Source organism: Lathamus discolor, chromosome 8, assembly GCF_037157495.1.
Source record: "Lathamus discolor isolate bLatDis1 chromosome 8, bLatDis1.hap1, whole genome shotgun sequence".
Taxonomy (NCBI): Eukaryota; Metazoa; Chordata; class Aves; order Psittaciformes; family Psittacidae; genus Lathamus; species Lathamus discolor.
The window spans coordinates 22,574,097-22,588,426 of record NC_088891.1 but is presented as its reverse complement, the minus strand read 5'-3'; the positions used below and the strand labels follow the sequence as shown (position 1 = coordinate 22,588,426).

General features: G+C 51.6%; 4 non-coding genes across 4 annotated transcripts; all 4 read left to right on the top strand.

The window, feature by feature from the left end:
• The first annotated feature begins 1,662 nt into the window (after positions 1-1,662).
• TRNAS-AGA (transfer RNA serine (anticodon AGA)) lies at positions 1,663-1,744 on the top strand. Its single transcript has one exon. It is a non-coding gene; the product is annotated as a tRNA-Ser (tRNA).
• Positions 1,745-5,323: 3,579 nt separating this feature from the next.
• TRNAQ-CUG (transfer RNA glutamine (anticodon CUG)) lies at positions 5,324-5,395 on the top strand. The gene has a single exon. It is a non-coding gene; the product is annotated as a tRNA-Gln (tRNA).
• Positions 5,396-10,617: 5,222 nt separating this feature from the next.
• Positions 10,618-10,696, top strand: TRNAS-AGA (transfer RNA serine (anticodon AGA)). Its single transcript has one exon. It is a non-coding gene; the product is annotated as a tRNA-Ser (tRNA).
• Positions 10,697-14,258: 3,562 nt separating this feature from the next.
• TRNAQ-CUG (transfer RNA glutamine (anticodon CUG)) lies at positions 14,259-14,330 on the top strand. The gene has a single exon. It is a non-coding gene; the product is annotated as a tRNA-Gln (tRNA).

Here is a 14,330-nt window from a genome sequence, read left to right as displayed (position 1 = left end):
AAGCTATAGTCTGTTTAAGGTGCTTCCGTGTGCGATCCCTTGGAAAATGGCCTCAGAGATAAAGGATGCCGAGAGCTGGGACATATTGAAAGACATTTTTCTGGAGCCTCTAGAAATCCCAACATGCAAGAAGTCCGACAGGGGTAGCAGGAGCCTAGCCTGGGGAAAGCAAGGCCTCTTAGCCAAACTGGAACAAACCAAACCAAACCAAACTAAACTATACTAAACTAAACTAAAGAACTAAACTAAAATTAAAACATAGCAAAGATGGAGAGGCAGTGAAGGCAGGGATAACATCCTGGGAAGATTACAGGGAATGTCACGGGGGTGTATGGAGGGCATCAGGAAAACAAAGCATAGCTGGCTCTGAACTTGTCTCTGGCCATGAAAAATAACTAGAAGGCATTCTTCAGGTACATAGAACAGCAAAGGAAGGTGAAAGAAGTTGTAGCCCCACACTTTAGGTGAGCCAAACGGGAGGCCTGACTGTGACCAACATGAAGAAGATGGAAGTTCAAGACCACGGCAGGAACTTGAAAGTGCACAAGTCCTTTGGGAACTGAGGAGATGCACCCGAGAGTCCTGCAGGAACTGTCAGAGGAAGTTGCTAAGGCACTATCCATCAAAATAGCAAAGTTGTAAAATAGCCAGTGGCTGGAAAAGGGGAAATATAATCCCCCAGATATATAAAGGGAAAAAAGGAAGACCTGGGGAACTGCAGGCTAGGCAGTCTCGCCTCTGTACCCTCAGCAGCAAGAAAGGACCATTGTGCACTATGAGGAAATTCCCTGTGGAAGGAGTAATAGCCACAGGCACCTTGCTTAAGTTCATCAGGCTCCACCAAGGCTCACAGTTCTGGGTCAGGGATGGGGTGGCCAGTTCCATGCATTTCAAATTACAAAGGGCCATCGGATCAGTCTCCTAGAGCAGCTGGGAGTCGTTGCGATGTGGAAGAGTTGGGAAAACCCCTGAATTGCAGGCTGACATGAGTCACGCTGCTGTGGACTTCAGAGGACACAGTGCCCTGGATGCACACAAGCCAACGTTGCCAGAGCTCATAGCCTCAATCCTCCAAAAGTTCTGCTTCCTCAGAGGCATTTCTGCCTTTGTCATCACAATTACTCTCAGGTGCTTGGAGAGATGGATTCGAGGTCCTTTTGTAGGTTGAAATGCAGGGAAGCCTGTAAACACTGCGCTAACACAAATCCCACAGACAACCTCGCCGTGCAGATTGTTTTCTGAATGTCAGCAGAGGAAGGACTATAGCTTGTTTTGCTTTTAGCAGCTGTTGAACTAGAAAAGGTTTGAGTAGCTTTGTCCCCTTCAGACAGAGAGTCCAGTTCTGAGAGGCTCCTTTTTTCCCCTCGGTCCGTAGGCCATAAAGCTGCGAGAGACATGAAGTTGTCTCAGCTCTTAGCTGCCAGGAACAGTGTTGCACCCAGTTCCAGGATGTCCCTGCAGTGCCAGCTCCTGAACAGGGTCAGTCAGTGTCTCCAGGGTGCCTTGAGATAACACAGAGAGGTCTTTGATTCATTAGACGTGCAGTGAAAGTCCCGGCCACAAATCTTGAAGTGGAGCATTGCCCTGTAACTCCCTGGAAGCCAGGTGTCATTGCACAGACACTGTGATCAGTGGGGCGGAGAGCGGAGAGGGCTGCATCAGGTAGTTGTGGCCGAGTGGTGAAGGCGATGGACTAGAAATCCATTGGGGTTTTTCCGCGCAGGTTCGAATCCTGCCAGCTACGGTGAACAGCTGTTTTTTAGGCTGCTACCGAATGACCAGGTTTCTGCAGTGGCTTCCAGCTCCACAGTGTGCCTGGTGCCCAGGCAGACAGTAAAAGCACTTTCCCTCTTGGTCTTGTCCTGACTGAATGGTAAACTCTGCTCCCATTACAAAGGTAGGCCTTTGGGGGGAAGACTATGGACCAGGGCTGAGTATAAGCCATGAAAAGAGCTCCACCGTTGCTGTTTCTTGAGTGCAACTTAAGAGGCTGTGGGGATATTCTGCCCAACCAGTCCCCAGCAGGGTCAGAAATGAACAACCTTTCCAAGGGGGCTTTTCAAATTTAGCTGAAGGATGAGATGATGAGAGGTAGGTGTGATCTGTGCCCTCGTGTTCTGGGTAAGATGTTGTCCTGGGTTTAGCAGTAGCAGTAATTCTTCTCCTTCTTAGTGGCTGGTGCAACGCTGTGTTTTGACTTTTGTCCTGAGAACAGTGCTGATAACGCCGATGTTTTTCGTTGCTGCTCAAATGTTTGGTCTGGCCAAGGACTTTCTGAGCCTCATGCTCTGCCCGGGAGGGTGGGAAGCCGGGAGGAAGCAGAGGCAGGACACCTGACCCAAACTAGCCGAAGAGGTATTCCACACAACAGCACGTCATGCCCAGGACGTAACTGAGGGTTACCCGGAAGGGCTAGTTCACAGCAGGGTTGCAGTAGGTATCAGTCGGTGCTTGGTTGGGTGGGGTGGGGCGAGTTATCGGTTGGCGGGTGGTGAGGTGTTGTATTCTCTTCCCTTGTTCCCTTTATCATTATTATTATTGGTGGTAGCAGTAGTGATTTGTGTTATACCTTAGTTACTAAACTGTTCTTATCTCAACCCATGGGAATTGCATTCTTTTTGATTCTCCTCTCTGTCCCTCTGGGTGTAGGGAGAGGGCAAGAAATGGGAGAAGGAGTGAACGACTGCGTGATTGATGGCTGACTTTGTTTAAACCTCGACAGATGTGAAATTGGCAAAAAGAGACTTGGTGGTGACGGTGGTATCAGGAGACCATCCCCTGCCTCCACCGACCCTGATGGGTGGGACAGAAAAGAGCCAGAGGTTTCCCAGAGGTCTTCTTTCAGTTGCATGCTCAGCTGCCCCTACTAGAGGAGCGGCAGAGGTTGAGCTTCTGATAGCCTGCCTGTGTGGTTTAACATCTTAAGGAAAAAGTAAACTCCGAGAAGCACATGCAGGAAGAGCCTACACAAGGAGGAGGAGAAAAAAATACATTGCTGGCACATGGTCAATTCCCTGTAGCCATGCCACTCAGGCTGGGGAAAGCAATGCAAGGGAGAAAGAACCTCAGAGAGATTCTCGGCAGGAATAAAGAAGGAAAGGGCAATGGAGAGGATGCCTTAGTGTGCTCACATCTGCACCACCGTGCTGGTCCTATCTGTCCCCATGTTGCTTTTCCCTCCTCTGCCTGGTTGCTGCATGCTCTGGCCAGCAGTGTTGGGCAGGACAGGAATGGCTCCAGGCACAGAGAAAAGGCGTTTCTCTGGCTCTCTGGCAAGCTGCATGGTGTCAGGAGCAGCCCTGGGCTCTCAGGTAGCAGTAAGGCTAAAGGTGAGAGTCCAAGTCAGGGAAAGGAGTGTGGTGTGATTGTGTAAAACAGACCTGCGGACAGGGGTGAGGAAAGATGTTTTTTTATGTTGGTGTTTCTGTTTCTCACTACATGAATCTGTTTTAATCAGCTATGCCCTGACTCCCCTACCAAGGTAAGCCTGGTTTGCCCATAGGAGTTTTTGCTAAGCTGTGTTTTTCGAAGTCATGTTTGTCTTGACCCATCCTGTTTTCAGAGATCTGCTTCCCCTCCCAGAGTCTGGGAAGGAGTGAGAAGCTGGCTGGGGGATTGTCTGTGATTATACCACCAAAGGTGCGTAGCCACAAAGGTACATCCACGTGCATAGTACATGCAGAGCTGGTACAGGAATGAACGTAGTCTGAGAGAGGCACCGTTACTAGCACCCAGCAGCGAGAGTGTCCGCATCCAAGATGTCACTCCCAGGGAACACACACAGACATCCCAGCAGCTTGAAGTCCTTTGCATGCATGGGGACTGGAGGGAGGACTGGAAGGGACTGGCCAGGCGCTTACGTGGAGGAGCAGTAGACAGGTCACTTTGTGACCTGGCAGAGTGAGGCAAGCAGATGGGCAAGTGGAGGAGCAGGAGGCAGTAGTGCTCCCATGAGCATTGGTGGTATAGTAGAGAGCATAGCTGCCTTCCAAGCATTTGGGCCACATTAGATTCCTGGCCAATGCAGACAAGCTTTTCTTCAGCCTGGCTCCAGGGTGCCTTGCTTCTCCTGTTCCAGAGGAACCCATCTTCCCTTAGGACGTTCAGGTCCCATGGGGCACTGGAGCCACTCCCCTCTGCTGCCTTGCCTTGTGGCTAGCTCTCTGGGCACCTCCATGCCGAGCAGGCCTTTGAGCATGGCCCAGCTTGGGAAAAGCAGAGTGCAAGGGGCTGCTTTGGACCGCTGATTGCTTCTCAGGGTGTCGTGAAGCACTGGAGCAGGTGCCCAGAGAACATGTGGATTCTCCTTCATGTTGTGTATCTATCTCACTCAAGTTCCACTAGGGCTCAGGCACTGAGCTGCCTGCTCCAGCTCTGGGGCGGGCCGTGCTTCAGCTTTACCCTCTCTCAGTCCTGCTGTTTGGAAGGCATTTCAGGGGGTCACAGTGAATGCTCCTTCCTCAAGCAGGGAGCTTCTTCCCACTGTGTGCACGGACTCTTCTTTGGTGGGCAATGTGCTGGTCCCAAGTCATGAGGGAAAGTCCCCTCAGGCTCACAGCAAAATGCACCTGCGTCTGGAGCCATCTCAGGAGAGCAAAATGTGTTCTCTGTGAGGGAGAGGCCAGTCTGGGGCACAAGGGGACAGTGTGTCCCTGAAAGAAAGGACAGGGTTTGAAGTCAGCCTAGACTGCCCCAGCAGATGAAGGCAGCTCAGCTTGTGCAACACGTAGCAAACTGCTTTGGGTCCTCCTACTAGTTGGTCTTGCAGTTGAACCACGTCCGCTGCCCTCTGGCATGATTGCCTCATTTGTCAAGGTCAGGAGCCTGGCTAGGAGTGCAACTGAGAGTAAGGATATCTGGGCAAAGGCTGCTTAGTATGATCTACAAGGTGAGAAACTGGACAGGCCATGAGTTAGAGTGGCAGATTGAGAGGCTGTCCAACATGGGGCGTCTGAAGGGAGGAAACAGCAGCAGAGTCCACAAGTACAAGCATTAAACCACTGATCACTGGGCTGTGAATGTACCCTTTGAGGTACGAGTGTTGAAGATGTTAAGCTGGAAAGGTCTTCAGCAGGTTTCATCAGGCAAAAGGAAGATTCTTGGGGGATACCAGCCTGTGCCTTGTAAGAGAGGGCCTGTGAGACTTGTACAAAATGCTGTGCCACTCCTCTTCTGTGAGTGAAAAGTGCCCAGTGTCCCTGAAGGAACAGCTGCTCTTGATGACTGATGGCCAGGGAGATGGAAAGACTGGCAGGCTGAGCCAGGAGCATATGTCTCAGCAAGGGTGGCTGCAGGAGAAAGACCTTTCCAGCATGTGCCTAGAGGTCCCATGGTGTAATGGTGAGCACTCTGGGCTCTGAATCCAGCGATCTGAGTTCAAATCTCAGTGGGACCTTGCGCAAGGTTTTGGCTCCCTCAGGGCTTTCTCAGCATGCTTACACCTTGACAGCCCTGTTTTGCTGTTGGGTCAATTGTATCACGCGCTCTGATCTGGATCATTGTCCCCTGCACCCTCTGTGCTTCCTTCCACTTGTTGGCTGCTCCTGCATGAGGGCATCGAGCAGTTTCGCGCCAAATCATGCAACACCTGAGGTGGGAATCACAAAGTCCAAATCCAGGCCAAGCAGGGGATGTTTTTCCTGGCCTTGTCTGGTTCTATGTTGGACATCTTCAAAGATGGAGAATCTAGAACTCCCTGAGAAACCTTGTCCCGTCTTTGACCTCCAGTGCCTCTGGCAGTAGCCAGAATTCCAACTCTGTCCACTGCTTCTTGTTCTCTCCGTTTCTCTGAAGCTTTTCCGTTTCTCTTTGCCAAATTGTTTAATGCTGATCCTCGATCAGTTCAGGGAGCTCCAGCAAAATATGGCAGTAGTCCATGCTTGGCTGTCACGAGAGACAGCAGATCGCTCCTTGCACAGCACGGAGGTAAGTGAGGGAGGAGGAGAACAAACCACCATGAGTCTCCAGCTATGCTGCACCAAATCTTTAATCAGAAGGAACAAATGCGGGGGCACAGAACAGAGACCAAGAAAGACGTCTGCAGAGTGCAGGGAGGCACAGAGAATGACCCGTTTCCTAAGGACAAGTTCCACACAAAGGGCTTCACTTTTCCCATTCTGCTCCACCTGGTGGTGTTCCCAGGCCACCAAGAGCAGTCCCTGACTCCGGAAACCTCCCCACATCTGTAGGATGTTCAGGAAAGTAGAAGAGAAGGAGGCCTTTCTCTCAGGAGTTCAGAGCAAAGAAAAGCCAGAGAAGGTAGAGAGAGGCCTGTCCTGCAGTGAGGAGCAGCGGGCACAGGACCCTCCTGCCAGGTGGGAGAGAAGACCCAACCCATCTGGAAGCCGTGGCCACTCTCCAGCTCATACAGGGTGCACGTTTTTCTTCTGGCTCCAAAGGGGATGATCCGCCAGCTTCAGCAGTTCAGACTGCAGTAAGGAGGAGGCAGACACAGGCCTGACCCCCCCAGACCAAGGGAGCCCCCAGAAGAGATGGGAACCCCACCAGTGCTGAGGGAGCTCCCAACAGCAGCTGACAGAGAGGATCCCACGGCCGTGCTCTGAGGGAAAGAGGTGAGGATGGGGCCCGGCAGGGTCACCACCACCGGGGAGGCCTGGATGGCAACAGTCGAGTCAGCGCAGCGGGCGACACAGGGCTCACTGCAGCTGCTTGCGAGTGGCGTTGGGCCAGAGGTGCCGCAGGGGTGTGGGGGACATGGTCTGAAGCAAGACATCTCTCGGTGAGCGAGGCAAAGCTGAAACACAGAGCAGGCAGGGAGCACAAACCTTAATACTAGTGTGTCCTTGTCTTCTCCAGCTCTCTCTGTGGGCACATCTTGCGTTGAATACACGCAGTGACTCTACAACTTCCAGAGCCCTCACTGGCCCAGCAGGTTGCATGGGACAGGAAGGCTGGCCCCTTTTGTAATAGGTCCCCTTTCACTGGGGTTAAAGCCCCTGTGGAGTGACTGATCACACCCCATCTCCTGAGCAAACAGTGCTGCATTGAAGAGAGCACTGCATGCGCTTGGCCATTTGGTTAGATACAATTTGATGGACACGCACAGTCTGGTGGGCAGCCATCCCTGCATCTGAGCCCCACGGATGCTTTCTGCTTGGAAAACCCTCCTCTTCCCAGCTGCCCCCAGCCACCTCCATGAAAAGGACAGATGTCTCAGGGGTTGACTATTTCCATTGCAGGGCCAAGCAGAGGCAGCCCAATATCAGCCTGAGTAGCCACCAGCACAGCACTTCAGCCCACAGAGACAGACAGAGCAGACTCAGGCTTACCTTGTTCTTAGAGGAAAGGGAAGCAAGAGAGGAAGATGCAGAGCCTGGAGTAGAGCAGGCTTTTATGCTGTGCTCCAGAGCCCTGAGGGGAACCAACATTCCTTGCTCATGAAGCATCTGAACACACAGTAGTCGCTGCTTGCCAAAGCCTCGCTGGTGATGAAGCCCTTGCCTCTTTCATTAGAAATACCGTGCTCCCGCTTTCTATCACTGAACATCAGAACGACTCATCTGTGCCCCGCCTTCATAAGGTTGATCAACTCAGATGTCTCAGGCATGTGCAGAAGGATATTTAGAGAGTGTTTCCATGCCTTTGCCTTTTTAGTGGTGAGCGCAGCTATCAGTCATGGTCAAATTCAGTATGAGGTCACCTCAAGTGATTTCCTATCAGGCAGTATGGATAACATGGACAGACCTGCTCCCCACGGGTCATTGTAGGGACACGGGAGACTCTGAGTAAGTTCAATCAGAAGGTCAAGACTGCACAAGCCCATACGTGAGGTGAAACTCAGCTCTGCAGGGATGTGGCCAATCTCAACAGCAAGGAAGGACCATTGTGTGCCATAAGGAACTTTTCTGCGGGAAGGGGTGATGGCCATGAGCACCTTGCTTACGCTCATCAGGCTCTACCACGGCCTGGTTTTGTGATGAAAGAGATGCCCACGATCGTCCCTGAGTGAGACCCACACCCAATTTCACCTGTTCTGCTCAGCAAGGGCATCCCAGAGACAGATGCCTGGATGGCCTGCTTTTGAGAAGAGGTGCGGGGCAGGGGGCCAGAAGGTCGTAGACCATTTTTCTGGGTCAGGAATGGTGTGGCCAATTCCATGCATTTCAAATTACAAAGGGACATCGGATCAGTGTGCCAGTGCAGCTGCTGGGAGTCCTTGTGATGTGGAAGAGTTGGGAAAACCCCTGAACTGCAGGCTAACATGAGTCACGCTGCTGTGGACTTCAGTGGAGATGCTACCCTGGTCTCAGGTGTGCCAGGCACACCAGAGCTCATAGCTTCAGGTGCCGGTTTCATCAAAGAGCAAAACAGGTGAATGAGCGTGTGTGTCTCTTTCAGGAAGGACGCAGCATCACTTTGATCACCCTCCTAAGTGCTGATTTCCTTGTTTCCAGCAGGTTCCCCACTTCCCACGTTGAGCCCAGGCCCCTGGCTGGAAGAAACCTTAGGGCATGGTTTAGTCATCAAGGGACATAACTATGGAGATCCCATGGAGAAGTCACTTGAAAGAGAGCTGCCTGACACACTGGTCTGCTATCCGTCATTTTCAATCTCCCTTTGTTACCTGAGCTTGTGGGCAGTAAAAACTGTCTGTGGCAAAGCCTTAGGAAGCATCGCCTCTTCTTAGGTCCTGATCCCGACAAGGTACTTCAACCATCAAGACGTCTGCTGGCAAAGTGACACAGCAAACCAAAAGCAGTCCAGGAAACTACTGGAGTCTGTCGTGGACAACTTCCTAGTAGATATGATGGAGAATTCGACCAGAGGAGAGACAGTGCTAGACCTGCTCCTTACTAGCGCAGAAGAACTCACCAAAAAGGTCAAGACAGGAGGTAGCCTGGTCAGCAGCAATCATGTCTTGGTAGCATCCTCAGCCTTGAGAGATATAGGGTAGGTAAAAAGTAGAGCCAGGATCCTACACTGTAGAAAGGCAAGCTATAGTCTGTTTAAGGTGCTTCCGTGTGCGATCCCTTGGAAAATGGCCTCAGAGATAAAGGATGCCGAGAGCTGGGACATATTGAAAGACATTTTTCTGGAGCCTCTAGAAATCCCAACATGCAAGAAGTCCGACAGGGGTAGCAGGAGCCTAGCCTGGGGAAAGCAAGGCCTCTTAGCCAAACTGGAACAAACCAAACCAAACCAAACTAAACTATACTAAACTAAACTAAAGAACTAAACTAAAATTAAAACATAGCAAAGATGGAGAGGCAGTGAAGGCAGGGATAACATCCTGGGAAGATTACAGGGAATGTCACGGGGGTGTATGGAGGGCATCAGGAAAACAAAGCATAGCTGGCTCTGAACTTGTCTCTGGCCATGAAAAATAACTAGAAGGCATTCTTCAGGTACATAGAACAGCAAAGGAAGGTGAAAGAAGTTGTAGCCCCACACTTTAGGTGAGCCAAACGGGAGGCCTGACTGTGACCAACATGAAGAAGATGGAAGTTCAAGACCACGGCAGGAACTTGAAAGTGCACAAGTCCTTTGGGAACTGAGGAGATGCACCCGAGAGTCCTGCAGGAACTGTCAGAGGAAGTTGCTAAGGCACTATCCATCAAAATAGCAAAGTTGTAAAATAGCCAGTGGCTGGAAAAGGGGAAATATAATCCCCCAGATATATAAAGGGAAAAAAGGAAGACCTGGGGAACTGTAGGCTAGGCAGTCTCGCCTCTGTACCCTCAGCAGCAAGAAAGGACCATTGTGCACTATGAGGAAATTCCCTGTGGAAGGAGTAATAGCCACAGGCACCTTGCTTAAGTTCATCAGGCTCCACCAAGGCTCACAGTTCTGGGTCAGGGATGGGGTGGCCAGTTCCATGCATTTCAAATTACAAAGGGCCATCGGATCAGTCTCCTAGAGCAGCTGGGAGTCGTTGCGATGTGGAAGAGTTGGGAAAACCCCTGAATTGCAGGCTGACATGAGTCACGCTGCTGTGGACTTCAGAGGACACAGTGCCCTGGATGCACACAAGCCAACGTTGCCAGAGCTCATAGCCTCAATCCTCCAAAAGTTCTGCTTCCTCAGAGGCATTTCTGCCTTTGTCATCACAATTACTCTCAGGTGCTTGGAGAGATGGATTCGAGGTCCTTTTGTAGGTTGAAATGCAGGGAAGCCTGTAAACACTGCGCTAACACAAATCCCACAGACAACCTCGCCGTGCAGATTGTTTTCTGAATGTCAGCAGAGGAAGGACTATAGCTTGTTTTGCTTTTAGCAGCTGTTGAACTAGAAAAGGTTTGAGTAGCTTTGTCCCCTTCAGACAGAGAGTCCAGTTCTGAGAGGCTCCTTTTTTTCCCTCGGTCCGTAGGCCATAAAGCTGCGAGAGACATGAAGTTGTCTCAGCTCTTAGCTGCCAGGAAGAGTGTTGCACCCAGTTCCAGGATGTCCCTGCAGTGCCAGCTCCTGAACAGGGTCAGTCAGTGTCTCCAGGGTGCCTTGAGATAACACAGAGAGGTCTTTGATTCATTAGACGTGCAGTGAAAGTCCCGGCTACAAATCTTGAAGTGGAGCATTGCCCTGTAACTCCCTGGAAGCCAGGTGTCATTGCACAGACACTGTGATCAGCGGGGCGGAGAGCGGAGAGGGCTGCATCAGGTAGTTGTGGCCGAGTGGTGAAGGCGATGGACTAGAAATCCATTGGGGTTTCCCCGCGCAGGTTCGAATCCTGCCAGCAACGGTGAACAGCTGTTTTTTGGGCTGCTACCGAATGACCAGGTTTCTGCAGTGGCTTCCAGCTCCACAGTGTGCCTGGTGCCCAGGCAGACAGTAAAAGCACTTTCCCTCCTGGTCTTGTCCTGACTGACCCCCATTACAAAGGTAGGCCTTTGGGGGGAAGACTATGGACCAGGGCTGAGTATAAGCCATGAAAAAAGCTCCACCGTTGCTGTTTCTTGAGTGCAACTTAAGAGGCTGTGGGGATATTCTGCCCAACCAGTCCCCAGCAGGGTCAGAAATGAACAACCTTTCCAAGGGGGCTTTTCAAATTTAGCTGAAGGATGAGATGATGAGAGGTAGGTGTGATCTGTGCCCTCGTGTTCTGGGTAAGATGTTGTCCTGGGTTTAGCAGTAGCAGTAATTCTTCTCCTTCTTAGTGGCTGGTGCAACGCTGTGTTTTGACTTTTGTCCTGAGAACAGTGCTGATAACGCCGATGTTTTTCGTTGCTGCTCAAATGTTTGGTCTGGCCAAGGACTTTCTGAGCCTCATGCTCTGCCCGGGAGGGTGGGAAGCCGGGAGGAAGCAGAGGCAGGACACCTGACCCAAACTAGCCGAAGAGGTATTCCACACAACAGCACGTCATGCCCAGGACGTAACTGAGGGTTACCCGGAAGGGCTAGTTCACAGCAGGGTTGCAGTAGGTATCAGTCGGTGCTTGGTTGGGTGGGGTGGGGCGAGTTATCGGTTGGCGGGTGGTGAGGTGTTGTATTCTCTTCCCTTGTTCCCTTTATCATTATTATTATTGGTGGTAGCAGTAGTGATTTGTGTTATACCTTAGTTACTAAACTGTTCTTATCTCAACCCATGGGAATTGCATTCTTTTTGATTCTCCTCTCTGTCCCTCTGGGTGTAGGGAGAGGGCAAGAAATGGGAGAAGGAGTGAACGACTGCGTGATTGATGGCTGACTTTGTTTAAACCTCGACAGATGTGAAATTGGCAAAAAGAGACTTGGTGGTGACGGTGGTATCAGGAGACCATCCCCTGCCTCCACCGACCCTGATGGGTGGGACAGAAAAGAGCCAGAGGTTTCCCAGAGGTCTTCTTTCAGTTGCATGCTCAGCTGCCCCTACTAGAGGAGCGGCAGAGGTTGAGCTTCTGATAGCCTGCCTGTGTGGTTTAGCATCTTAAGGAAAAAGTAAACTCTGAGAAGCACATGCAGGAAGAGCCTACACAAGGAGGAGGAGAAAAAAATACATTGCTGGCACATGGTCAATTCCCTGTAGCCATGCCACTCAGGCTGGGGAAAGCATTGCAAGGGAGAAAGAACCTCAGAGAGATTCTCGGCAGGAATAAAGAAGCAAAGGGCAATGGAGAGGATGCCTTAGTGTGCTCACATCTGCACCACCGTGCTGGTCCTATCTGTCCCCATGTTGCTTTTCCCTCCTCTGCCTGGTTGCTGCATGCTCTGGCCAGCAGTGTTGGGCAGGACAGGAATGGCTCCAGGCACAGAGAAAAGGGGTTTCTCTGGCTCTCTGGCAAGCTGCATGGTGTCAGGAGCAGCCCTGGGCTCTCAGGTAGCAGTAAGGCTAAAGGTGAGAGTCCAAGTCAGGGAAAGGAGTGTGGTGTGATTGTGTAAAACAGACCTGCGGACAGGGGCGAGGAAAGATGTTTTTTTATGTTGGTGTTTCTGTTTCTCACTACATGAATCTGTTTTAATCAGCTATGCCCTGACTCCCCTACCGAGGTAAGCCTGGTTTGCCCATAGGAGTTTTTGCTAAGCTGTGTTTTTCAAAGTCATGTTTGTCTTGACCCATCCTGTTTTCAGAGATCTGCTTCCCCTCCCAGAGTCTGGGAAGGAGTGAGAAGCTGGCTGGGGGATTGTCTGTGATTATACCACCAAAGGTGCGTAGCCACAAAGGTACATCCACGTGCATAGTACATGCAGAGCTGGTACAGGAATGAACGTAGTCTGAGAGAGGCACCGTTACTAGCACCCAGCAGCGAGAGTGTCCGCATCCAAGATATCACTCCCAGGGAACACACACAGACATCCCAGCAGCTTGAAGTCCTTTGCATGCATGGGGACTGGAGGGAGGACTGGAAGGGACTGGCCAGGCGCTTACGTGGAGGAGCAGTAGACAGGTCACTTTGTGACCTGGCAGAGTGAGGCAAGCAGATGGGCAAGTGGAGGAGCAGGAGGCAGTAGTGCTCCCATGAGCATTGGTGGTATAGTAGAGAGCATAGCTGCCTTCCAAGCATTTGGGCCACATTAGATTCCTGGCCAATGCAGACAAGCTTTTCTTCAGCCTGGCTCCAGGGTGCCTTGCTTCTCCTGTTCCAGAGGAACCCATCTTCCCTTAGGACGTTCAGGTCCCATGGGGCACTGGAGCCACTCCCCTCTGCTGCCTTGCCTTGTGGCTAGCTCTCTGGGCACCTCCATGCCGAGCAGGCCTTTGAGCATGGCCCAGCTTGGGAAAAGCAGAGTGCAAGGGGCTGCTTTGGACCGCTGATTGCTTCTCAGGGTGTCGTGAAGCACTGGAGCAGGTGCCCAGAGAACATGTGGATTCTCCTTCATGTTGTGTATCTCACTCAAGTTCCACTAGGGCTCAGACACTGAGCTGCCTGCTCCAGCTCTGGGGCGGGCCGTGCTTCAGCTTTACCCTCTCTCAGTCCTGCTGTTTGGAAGGCATTTCAGGGGGTCACAGTGAATGCTCCTTCCTCAAGCAGGGAGCTTCTTCCCACTGTGTGCACGGACTCTTCTTTGGTGGGCAATGTGCTGGTCCCAAGTCATGAGGGAAAGTCCCCTCAGGCTCACAGCAAAATGCACCTGCGTCTGGAGCCATCTCAGGAGAGCAAAATGTGTTCTCTGTGAGGGAGAGGCCAGTCTGGGGCACAAGGGGACAGTGTGTCCCTGAAAGAAAGGACAGGGTTTGAAGTCAGCCTAGACTGCCCCAGCAGATGAAGGCAGCTCAGCTTGTGCAACACGTAGCAAACTGCTTTGGGTCCTCCTACTAGTTGGTCTTGCAGTTGAACCACGTCCGCTGCCCTCTGGCATGATTGCCTCATTTGTCAAGGTCAGGAGCCTGGCTAGGAGTGCAACTGAGAGTAAGGATATCTGGGCAAAGGCTGCTTAGTATGATCTACAAGGTGAGAAACTGGACAGGCCATGAGTTAGAGTGGCAGATTGAGAGGCTGTCCAACATGGGGCGTCTGAAGGGAGGAAACAGCAGCAGAGTCCACAAGTACAAGCATTAAACCACTGATCACTGGGCTGTGAATGTACCCTTTGAGGTACGAGTGTTGAAGATGTTAAGCTGGAAAGGTCTTCAGCAGGTTTCATCAGGCAAAAGGAAGATTCTTGGGGGATACCAGCCTGTGCCTTGTAAGAGAGGGCCTGTGAGACTTGTACAAAATGCTGTGCCACTCCTCTTCTGTGAGTGAAAAGTGCCCAGTGTCCCTGAAGGAACAGCTGCTCTTGATGACTGATGGCCAGGGAGATGGAAAGACTGGCAGGCTGAGCCAGGAGCATATGTCTCAGCAAGGGTGGCTGCAGGAGAAAGACCTTTCCAGCATGTGCCTAGAGGTCCCATGGTGTAATGGTGAGCACTCTGGGCTCTGAATCCAGCGATCTGAGTTCAAATCTCAGTGGGACCT